Raw genomic sequence first — 12,531 nt, 5'->3', positions numbered from 1 at the left:
ATTGAAAAACAGTAAATGCTCTTTTTTAAAAAGACTTTTAAATCATAATTTAAAACAGTTACTTAAAAATGTTATTTTGGTATTCCAAACAATATTACAAATTTTTGAACATGTTTCAAAAAGAATAATAAGGTTCAAAAGGAGAAATGAATTAGCAAAAAAAAGAAGAAAATTAAAAAATACAAAATACAAAATGCACAGGCCTTCGCCTAACTGGGCGACGGCATCGCTCCTATCGGGCGCCTGTTGGGCCGCCCAAGCCCTCGAGGGTTTCAAGAATGTTCATCGATTCGAAAAATGTCACCATTTTCAAGATTTGTTCACAAATTCAAAAAATGTTCCCTTTTTAAAAAAATCACAAATTCAATAACTATTTGGGAATTTTAAATAATGTTCACGCTTTCAAAATTTGTTCAGAATTTGGAAAATATTTCTGGGTACAAAAGACATCTACACAAACACAAAAAATGTTCGAGGAAATTCAAAACAAAATTGCTTTCTAATTTCTATTTTTATTTTACTGATTGGTTTTTAAATTTCAAATTTTTCAACATTTCTTGGAAAAAATTGTGAACAAATTTTCTCATAAAATTCGAATAATCTTTAAAAACTGTGAACAAATTTTCAAATTCGAACAAATAATTAAATTTTAGATTCTTTTAAAAAAGTGAACAAAAATTTAAAAACATGAACAAACTTTTGACATTCCGAATACTTTTTGAAACATTTTATATATGATGATAAATTTATAAATATATTTAACAATTTTTACTATATGTTGAACAATTTTAAAATACACACCAAATTTTTTGTGATAAACGCTGAACAATTATTTAAATAAACGTTGATTTGTTTTTTTTGTGATATACACTGAACAAAATTTAGGTACACATTGAATATTTTCGTGATATACTCCGAACAATTTTGAAGTACACAATGAACATTTTCTAGAAATATGTTGAACATTTTCTCAATGTAGGGTGAACATTTCCTTAAATATATGATGAAGATTTTTGTATATAAACTTGCAATGAACGTTGTATAATACAAGAAAAAAGAAAGATAAGGAAAAAAAGGAAATAGAAACAGAAATAAAAAAAGAAAAGAAAAAGAAAGAAACAGCAGAGCGACATGGCCTGGCCTAAACTGGGCCGTCGGGACCCCTCGCTTCAGCGAAGCTAGGTTGCTGCGGCGTCAAATAGGGATTGACATACGTTTTGTGTATGATTTCGCAATGGTTTATATGTTTTGTGGGGGGTTATACCGAAACGGGGTTCTTAGCATGGTAGTATAGGTGTGTTAGTTTTTCTTAGCTATTAAGATTAGCAGCAGCCACGTTGTTTTGTCATCTTCATTAGCACTAGGCTGTCATTGGGCCGTCAGGTACAACCGGCCTAGCCTGTAACCGACGTAGCACTGTGAACTGCAGCAGCTTTGAGTAGCCAAAAAACAGAGTCTAAAAGAAGAGAAACTTGTGCTCTTGCTACGTAAGAGGGGTAACTAATTTTCCGAAATTAATTTTCTTGCAAAAAATTAATAGATTGGAAGTTTTCTTGCAACACTGTCATAATTGAGGATGAATAGATTGGAAGTTTTTTTGCAAAAAAAAAAGACCTTACAAAAATATAATGGACACTGAAAATTTTCTCTCCGTCGGGCGTTCTAGCAATCTGGCATTATCCTATCCATAAATGTTGAAATCATGACAAGTTTGGTGCAATCATGATGCTTCGATTGATTTTTGACATTGTATTATTCCACACCATTTGAATATTTCATATCATTTAAATACAAATGTACACACACTTGCGTACAATATGTTTTCAGTATTTTGCGGGACTTGTTGATTAATGGACTCGCATGGGTGCGTACATTTGTGTAGTCTTCTTTGTAATTGGAAATTTTTGTGTTTGTTGTTTGTCAGTTGCCTGGAAAATGCAATTGATTGTCTGACGCCCAACTGTGGCGTCTCCCCAAGGCCTCCCTGTAGCGAGCCAGAACAGGAGTCGGCGACGACGCGGTGGCACAGGCAGATGTTTGACGAGTTCGGGAGGAGGATGGAGGGAGGGGGGGGGGGGGCAACTAAGATCATGGGTGTTGGGGGGAGGGGGATAACCAGCGAAGGTGGCACCGGCAAGGCGGGGAGGCGGTTTGCTTTGTTGGCTTGCCACGGGTGGGATGGTGGGGGCGAGGGGATTGACATCCAACGGTCCGGATACAATCGACTGAAACTGAAATCACTTTCAGCCGCATGATCCGTAAACGCACTTATTTTCATGGGTTAGTTAAATTTTGATTGGAAAAATGAAACAGCGCTCAACTATTTCGGCTCGCCATGCTAACCCAGGTGCAGCAACTTATTTATCGGAACCAGCAGAGGGCAGACGTGTTGGGGAACGTAGTATTTAAAAAAAATTGCCTACGATCACGCAAGATCTATCTAGGAGAAGCATGGCAACGAGCGGGGAGAGTGTGTCTACGTACCCTCGTAGACCGAAAGCGGAAGCGTTAAGTAACGCGGTTGATGTAGTTGAACGCCTTCGCGATCCAACCGATCAAGTACCGAACGCACGGCACCTCCGTGATCTGCACACGTTCAGCTCGGTGACGTCCCTTGAACTCTTGATCCAGCTGAGGCCGAGGGAGAGTTCTGTCAGCACGACGGCGTGGTGACGGTGATGATGAAGTTACCGGCGCAGGGCTTCGCCTAAGCATTACGATGATATGACCGAGGTGTAAAACTGTGGAGGGGGGCACCGCACACGGCTAAGAGATTGTCTGTTGTGCCTTTGGGGTGCCCCCGTTCCCCCGTATATAAAGGAGGGGAGGAGGAGGCCGGCCAACAAGGGGCGCGCCAGGGAGAGGGGAGTCCTACTAGGACTCCAGTCCTAGTAGGATTCGGCCCCACCCTTTTTTCCTTCTACCGGAGGGGGAAAAGGGGAAGGAGAGGGAGTAGGAGAAGGAAAGGGGGTGGTGCCCCCTTACCAAGTCCAATTCGGCCTCCTCCCTTGTGGGCGGCGCACCAGCCCCTTGTGGGCTGGTTAGCCTCCCTCCTATGGCCCATAAGACCCATATCTTTCCTCGGGGGGTTCCGGTAACCTCCCAGTACTCCGAAAAAAATGCACGAATCACTCGGAACCATTCCGATGTCCGAATGCAACCTTCCAATATATGAATCTTTACCTCTCGACCATTTCGAGACTCCTCGTCATGTCCGTGATCTCACAGGGACTCCGAACAAACTTCGGTACATCAAATCACATAACTCATAATACAAATCGTCATCGAACGTTAAGCGTGCGGACCCTACGGGTTCGAGAACTATGTAGACATGACCGAGACACATCTCCGGTCAATAACCAATAGCGTAACCTCGATGCTCATATTGGCTCCTACATATTCTACGAAGATCTTTATCGGTGAAACCGCATAACAACATATGTTGTTCCCTTTGTCATCGGTATGTTACTTGCCCGAGATTCGATCGTCGGTATCACCATGCCTAGTTCAATCTCGTTACCGGCAAGTCTCTTTACTCGTTCTATAATGCATCATCCCGTAACTAACTCATTAGTCACATTGCTTGAAAGGCTTATAGTGATGTGTATTACCGAGAGGGCCCAAAGATACCTCTCCGACAATCGGAGTGACAAATCCTAATCTCGATCTATGCCAACTCAACAAACACCTTCGGAGACACCTGTAGAGCATCTTTATAATCACCCAGTTACGTTGTGACGTTTGATAGCACACTAAGTGTTCCTCCGGTATTCGGGAGTTGCATAATCTCATAGTCATAGGAACATGTATAAGTCATGAAGAAAGCAATAGCAACAAACTAAACGATCATAGTGCTAAGCTAACGGATGGGTCTTATCAATCACATCATTCTCTAATGATGTGATCCCGTTCATCAAATGACAACTCATGTCTATGGTTAGGAAACTTAACCATCTTTGATTCACGAGCTAGTTAGGTAGAGGCATACTAGTGACACTCTGTTTGTCTATGTATTCACACATGTACTAAGTTTCCGGTTAATACAATTCTAGCATGAATAATAAACATTTGTCATGATATAAGGAAATATAAATAACAACTTTATTATTGCCTCTAGGGCATATTTCCTTCAGTCTCCCACTTGCACTAGAGTCAATAATCTAGTTCACATCGTCATGTGATTTAACACCAATAGTTCACATCTTTATCTGATTAGTTCACATCTCCATGTGACTAATACCCAAAGGGTTTACTAGAGTCATTAATCTAGTTCACATCGCCATGTGATTAACACCCAAAGAGTAATAAGGTGTGATCATGTTTTGCTTGTGAGAGAGGTTTAGTCAATGGGTCTGCCAAATTCAGATCCATATGTATTTTGCTAATTTCTATGTCTACAATGCTCTGCACGGAGCTACTCTAGCTAATTGCTCCCACTTTCAATATGTATCCAGATTGAGACTTAGAGTCATCCGGATCAGTGACAAAGCTTGCATCGAGGTAACTCTTTACGACGAACTCTTTATCACCTCCATAACCCAGAAATATTTCCTTAGTCCTCTAAGGATAATTTTGACCAATGTACAATGATCTACTCCTAGATCACTATTGTACTCCCTTGCCAAACTCAGGGCAGGGTATACAATAGGTCTGGTACATAGCATGGCATACTTTATAGAACCTATGGCTAAGGCATAGGGAATGACTTTCATTCTCTCTCTATCTTCTGCCGTGGTCGGGTTTTGAGTCTTAATCAACTTCACACCTTGCAACACAGGCAAGAACTCCTTTGACTGTTCCATTTTGAACTACTTCAAAAACTTGTCAATGTATGTACTCATTGAAAAAACTTATCAAGCGTCTTAATCTATCTCTATAGATCTTGATGCTCAATATGTAAGCAGCTTCACCGAGGTCTTTCTTTGAAAAACTCCTTTCAAACACTCCTTTATGCTTTCTAGAAAAATTCTACACCATTTCCGATCAACAATATGTCATACACATATACTTATCAGAAAAGCTGTAGCGCTCCCACTCACTTTCTTCTAAATACAGGCTTCACCGCAAGTCTGTATAAAACTATATGCTTTGATCCACTCATCAAAGCGTATATTCCAACTCCGAGATGCTTGCACCAGTCCATAGATGGATCACTGGAGCTTGCACATTTTGTTAGCACCTTTAGGATTGACAAAACCTTTTTGGTTGCATCATATACAACTCTTCTTTTAGAAATCCATTAAGGAATGTAGTTTTGATATCCATTTGCCAGATTTCATAAAATGTGGCAATTGCTAACATGATACGGACGAACTTAAGCATCGCTACGAGGGAGAAAATCTCATCGTAGTCAACACCTTGAACTTGTCAAAACCTTTTTTCGACAAGTCTAGCTTTGTAGGTAGTAACACTACTATCAGCGTCCGTCTTCCTCTTGAAGATCCATTTATCTTCTATTGATTGCCGATCATCAGTCAAGTCAACCAAAGTCCATAGTTCGTTCTCATACATGGATCCCATCTCAGATTTCATGGCCTCAAGCCATTTTGTGGAATCTAGGCTCATCATCGCTTCCTCATAGTTTGTAGGTTTGTCATGATCTAGTAACATGATTTCCATAACAGGATTACCGTACCACTTTGCTGCGGAACGTATTCTGGTTGTCCTACGAGGTTCGGTAGTGACCTGATCTGAAGTTTCATGATCATATCATTAACGTCCTCACTAATCGGTGTAGGCATCACTGGAACTGATTTCTGTCATGAACTACTTTCCAATTCGGGAGAAGGTACAATTACCTTATCAAGTTCTACTTTCCTCCCACTCACTTCTTTCGAGAGAAACTCCTTCTCTAGAAAGGATCCATTCTTAGCAATGAATATCTTGCCTTCGGATCTGTGATAGAAGGTGTACCCAACAGTTACTTTTTCACATAAGCATCGCAACCCCAAACTTTAAGAAACGACAGCTTGGGTTTCTTGCCAAACCACAGTTCATACGGTGTCGTCTCAACGAATTTAGATGGTGCCCTTTTTAATGTGAATGCAGTTGTCTCTAATGCATAACCCCCAAACGATAGTGGTAAATCGGTAAGAGACATCATAGATCGCACCATATCTAATAAAGTACGGTTATGACATTTGGACACACCATTACGTTGTGGTGTTCCAGGTGGCGTGAGTTGCGAAACTATTCCACATTGTTTCAAATGAAGACTAAACTCATAACTCACATATTCGTCTCCGCGATCAGATCGTAGAAACTTTTTCTTATTACGATGATTTTCCACTTCACTCTGAAATTCTTTGAACTTTTCAAATGTTTCAGACTTATGTTGCATCAAGTAGATATACCCATATCTGCTCAAATCATCTGTGAAGGTCAGAAAATAAAGATACCCGCCGCAAGCCTCAACACTTATCGGACCGCATACATCAGTATGTATTATTTCCAATAAGTCAGTTGCTCGCTTCATTGTTCCGGAGAACGGAGTCTTAGTCATCTTACCCATGAGGCATGGTTCGCAAGTACCAAGTGATTCATAATCAAGTGACTCCAAAAGTCCATCAGAATGGAGTTTCTTCATGCGCTTTACACCAATATGACCTAAACGACAGTGCCATAAATAAGTTGCACTATCATTATCAACTCTGCATCTTTTGGCTTCAATATTATGAATATGTGTATCACTACAATCGAGATTCAATAAACCATTTATATTGAGTGTATGACCATAGAAGGTTTTATCATTCAAATAGAACAACAATTATTCTTTGACTTAAATGAATAACCGTATTGCAATAAACATGATCCAATCATATTCACGCTCAACGCAAACACCAAATAACATTTATTTTAGGTTCAACACTAATCCCGAAGGTAAAGGGAGTGTGCAATGGTGATCTTATCAACCTTGGAATCACTTCCAACACACATCATCACCTCGCCCTTAACTAGTCTCTGTTTATTTTGCAACTCCCGTTTCGAGTTACTACTCTTAGAAACTGAACCAGTATCAAATACCGAGGGGTTGCTATAAACACTAGTAAAGTACACATCAATAACATGTATATCAAATATACCTTTGTTCACTTTGCCATCCTTCTTATCCGCCAAGTATCTAGGGCAGTTCCACTTCCAGTGATCATTTCCTTTGTAGTAGAAGCACTCAGTTTCAGGCTTGGGTCTAGCTTTGGGCTTCTTCATGGGAGTGACACCTTACCTGTCATTCTTCTTGAAGTTCCCTTTCTATCCCTTTGCCCTTTTCTTTAAACTAGTGGTCTTGTTAACCATCAACACTTGATGCTCTTTCTTGATTTCTACCTTCGCTGATTTCATCATCGTGAAGAGCTCGGGAACTAGTTTCGTCATCCCTTGTATATTATAGTTCATCACGAAGTTCTAGTAACTTGGTGATAGTGACTAGAGAACTTTGTCAATTACTATCTTATCTGGAAGATTGACTCCCACTTGATTCAAGCAATTGTAGTACCCAGACAATATGAGCACATGCTCACGGGCTCCTCCATCTTATAGGCAAAGTACTGTCAGAGGTCTCATACCTCTTGACACGGGCATGAGTATGAAATACAAATTTCAGCTCTTGGAACATCTCATATGCTCCGTGGCGTTCAAAACGTTTTTGAAGTCCCGGTTCTAAGCCGTAAAGCATGGTGCACTAAACTATCAAGTAGTCATCATACCGAGCTTGTCAAATGTTCATAACGTCTGCATCTGCTCTTGCAATAGGTCTGTAACCTAGGGGTGCATCAAGGACATAATTCTTCTGTGCAGCAATGAGGATAATCCTCAGATCACGGACCAAGTCCGCATCATTGCTAATATCATCTTTCAACTTATTTTTCTCTAGGAACATATCAAAAATAAACGGGGAGCTACAGCGCGAGCTTTTGATCTACAACATAGTTATGCAAATACTATCAGGACTAAGTTCATGATAAATTAAAGTTCAATTAATCATATTACTCAAGAACTCCCACTTAGATAGACATCCCTCTAATCATCTAAGTGATCACGTGATCCAAATCAACTAAACCATGTCCGATCATCACATGAGATGGAGTAGTTTTCAATGGTGAACACCACTATGTTGATCATATCTACTATATGATTCACGCTCGACCTTTCGGTCTCAATGTTCCGAGGCCATATCTGCATATGCTAGGCTCGTCAAGTTTAACCCGAGTATTATGCGCGTGCAAAACTGGCTTGCACTCATTGTATGTGAACGTAGAGCTTATCACACCCGATCATCATGTGGTGCCTCGGCACGACGAACTGTCGCAACGGTGCATACTCAGGGAGAACACTTATGCCTTGAAATTTAGTGAGAGATCATCTTATAATGCTACCGCCGAACTAAGCAAAATAAGATGCATAAAGGATAAACATCACATGCAATCAATATAAGTGATATGATATGGCCATCATCATCTTGTGCCTTTGATCTCCATCTCCAAAGCACCGTCATGATCACCATCATCACCAGCTTGACACCTTGATCGCCATCGAAGCATCGTTGCCATCTCGCCAACTATTGCTTCTACGACTCTCGCTACCGCTTAGTGATAAAATAAAGCAATTACATGGCGATTGCATTTCATACAATAAAGCGACAACCATAAGGCTCCTGCCAGTTGCCGATAAGTTATACAAAACATGATCATCCACTAGTAGAGAAAGGGTCAAATGTTCAGCTCATTAGTCCCTTTTTGAATTTGAGCCGGCACTAATGTGACCATTAGTGCCGATTCCAACGGCTAGGCGGGCCGCTCTCATTAGTACCGGTTCTTGCCGAACTTTTAACACCTGTTCGTGCCACGAGCCGGTACTAAAGAGAGTGGTGGCAGGATGTTGTCAGTCTAGGGCCCCTCCAGCACCTTTAGTACCGGTTCGTGCCTAGAACTGGTACTAAAGGTCGTCCTATATAAACCCTTCGTCCACCCCACTCTATTCTCCCCCCTTTCCCTCTCCCTCTCCTCTGTTCTTCCCTTCTTCCTCTCGAGCTCATCACAAATTTTTCCCAAATTTTGTCAAGATTTGAAGGCCCCCATCCATTCAACTGATCAGAAAGGTTAGCAACTTTGTCCTTTCATCTCTCATTGCTAGATTAGCTCTTGCAATGGTTTATATCACTACTAGGGAAAACCTTATACACAGAATCTTACCAGTAGTGCGTGTTAAAATGAGGCGCTACTACTACTTAGCAGTAGCGCTTGGTCAGAAAGGGCGCTACTGCTATCCACTTAGCAGTAGCGTGGCAGGAATAAAACGCGCTACTACTATAATTGCCACACCGTTGCCGACATGCTAGGTATAGTAGTAGCGCCCTTCTGCAAACCGCGTTACTACTATCAAATTAGTAGTAGCGTGCTTTTAGGGTAGGGTGTTACTGCTAAGTTTGAACTTGTCCACACGGCAGGCCTAGCTTAGAAGTAGCGAGTTTGTGAGGAGCGCGCTACTGCTACGTATTTTAGCAGCAACGCGTTTTCTTTTCCCACGCTACTGCTAAAGCTATTTTGACATAATTAACCCCCCACGCGGCCTTCCCTCCTCTGCTCCCTCCCCCAATTACCTACTCTCTCTTCTCCCCCTCGGCGCCGCTGCCAGAGCCCTAGTCCTCGCCCTCGCCGGAGCCCCTGCCCTCACTCTCCGCCGCCGTCTCCCTCGATCCCGCCTCGTCGTCGTCTCCCTCGACCCCGTCTCCCCCGACCCCGCCTCACCGCGCCTCGGTGCCACCATCTCCCCTCTGTAAGCACTCTTCCCTCCCCTCTTCTCTGCTCTCTCCTAGCTCTCTCTGTTAGTATGAACCCTAGCTATTTAGTGCTAATTAGTATGAACCCTAGGCTATTTTTAGTGCTAGTTAGTTAATTAGAATTAGTATGAACCCTATTTAATTAGGTAGTATGAACCCTTGTTAAAGAAAACCCTAGGACAGATTAGTGGCTATTTTTTAGTGGTAGTTTGTATGAACCCTAGGTTTCAAACTATTGCTATTTTTAGTTAAAGCAATTGTTTCTATTTAAGTTTTTTAGTTAAAGCAATTGTTGCTGTTTTAAAAAAAATTAGTATGAACCCTAGTTAATTAGGTAGTATGAACCCTATTTAAAAAAATAGAATTTGGACATGTGATATATTTTTCTTCAAGTTCTAAAAAAACAGAATTTGGACATGTGATATAATTAGGTGGTATGAAGCCTATTTAAAAAACTTCTTGCATTTTTCTTCAAGTTCTATATTTTTCTTCCTGTTATATGCAAATTTGAAGTGGACATGTGATATGTCGACATGTGATTTGGACATGTCATATTTGGAATTTGGACATGTGATGTTTTGGACATGTTATATTTGGAAAATGATGATTATGTGCAGGGAAAATATTCTGAGCGGGTCTCGGGCGCCATCCATAAATGGTTCAAAAGCAGACAAGAAGCGGAAGCTAGTTACCTGAGATTCACGCTAACGCGAGAGAGGACTCATACCGCCGCCTCATGTACTGCATAGTTCCACTCTCACTCATAGTCAAACCTCTTCTTGTCTATATCATTCTTTAGATGGATGACGATGTAGTTGCAAGTATTCAAGACATCTCATAACTTGTATCGCTATTTCGAGATGATGACGAGAGACATCATTTTGTGTTGGATGATGATTAATTTGTGCATTGTGCTATAAGATCAGCCGCGAAGACCCTGGTGATGTCGAGGGCGAGCGCTCCAGGAAGAAGATTCCTGCCAAGGTGATGTGGTATGCTCCTATAATACCACGGTTGAAACGTTTGTTCAAAAACAAATAGCATGCCAAGGCGATGCGATGGCACAGTGAAGACCGTAAGAAAGACGGAAAGTTGAGAGTACCCGCTGACGGGTCGCAGTGGAGAAAAATCAAGAGAAAGTACAGGGAGGAGTTTGCAGGTAACGCAAGGAACGTATGGTTTGGTCTAAGCTCAGATTGCATTAATCCTTTTGGGGAGCAGAGCAGCAACCATAGCACCTGGCCTATGACTCTATGTTTGTATAACCTTCCTCCTTGGTTGTGCATGAAGCGGAAGTTCATTATGATGCCAGTGCTCATCCAAAGCCCTAAGCAACCCGGCAACGACATTGATGTGTACCTAAGGCCATTAGTTAAAGAACTCTTACAACTGTGGAATGGAAAAGGTGTACGTGCATGGGATGAGCACAAACAGAAAGAATTTGACCTAAAGGCGTTGCTGTTCGTGACGATCAATGATTGGCCTGCTCTCAGTAACCTTTCAGGACAGACAAACAAGGGATACCACGCATTCACGCACTGTTTGGATGATAACGACAGTATATATTTGGATAATTGTAGGAAGAATATGTACCTGGGACATCGTCGATTTCTTTCGAGCAGGCATCCCGTAAGAAAGAAAGGCAAGAATTTCAAAGGTGAGGCGGATCACCGGACGAAGCCTCGCCACCGTACTGGTGCTGATGTACATGATATGGTCAAGGATTTGAAGGTAATCTTTGGAAAGGGTCCTGGCGGACAACCTGTTCTGAATGACGCCAACGGACGCGCACCCATGTGGAAGAAGAAATCTATATTTTGGGACCTTCCCTATTGGAAAGACCTAGAGGTCCGCTCCGCAATCGACGTGATGCATGTGACGAAGAATCTTTGCGTGACCCTGCTTGGTTTCTTGGGCATGTATGGGAAGACAAAAGATACACCGGAGGCACGGGAGGACCAGCAACGTATGCATGGAAAAGACGGCACACATCAGGGTCATGCCAGCTACGCTCTTACCAAAGAAGAGAAGGAAATCTTCTTTCAATGCCTTCTCAGTATGAAGGTATTGTCTGGCTTCTCGTCGAATATAAAGGGAATAATAAATATGGCAGAGAAAAAGTTCCATAACCTAAAGTCTCATGACTACCACGTGATTATGACGCAACTGCTTCCGGTTGCATTGAGGGGGCTTCTACCGGAAAACGTTCGATTAGCCATTGTGAAGCTATGTGCATTCCTCAGTGCAATCTATCAGAAGGTAACCGATCCAGAAATCATACCAAGGATAGAGAATGATTTGGTGCAATGTCTAGTCAGTTTCGAGTTGGTGTTCCCACCATCCTTCTTCAACATCATGACGCACGTCCTAGTTCACCTATGTGAAGAGATTAACGTTTTGGGTCCTGTATTTCTACACAATATGTTCCCCTTTGAGAGGTTCATGGGAGTCTTAAAGAAATATGTTCATAACTGTGCTAGGCTAGAAGGAAGCATCTCGAAGGGCCATGAAAATGAGGAGGTCATTGAGTTTTGTATTGACTTTATTCCCGACCTTAAGCCGATTGGTGTTCCTGAATCGCGGCATAAGGGCAGACTAGATGGAAAAGGCACGCTAGGAGGGGATCAAATAATATGTATGGACGGGCATTCTCTCACTCAAGCACACTGCACAGTTCTACAGAATTCCTCCTTGGTGGCTCCTTATATGGAGGAACACAAGAATTTTCTACGCTCCAAACACCCAGAACAGTCTGA

Source organism: Triticum aestivum, chromosome 1D (genome assembly GCF_018294505.1).
Source record: "Triticum aestivum cultivar Chinese Spring chromosome 1D, IWGSC CS RefSeq v2.1, whole genome shotgun sequence".
NCBI classification, from domain to species: domain Eukaryota; kingdom Viridiplantae; phylum Streptophyta; class Magnoliopsida; order Poales; family Poaceae; genus Triticum; species Triticum aestivum.
The sequence above is the reverse complement of the archived record's forward strand: the minus strand, read 5'-3'. Positions refer to the sequence as shown.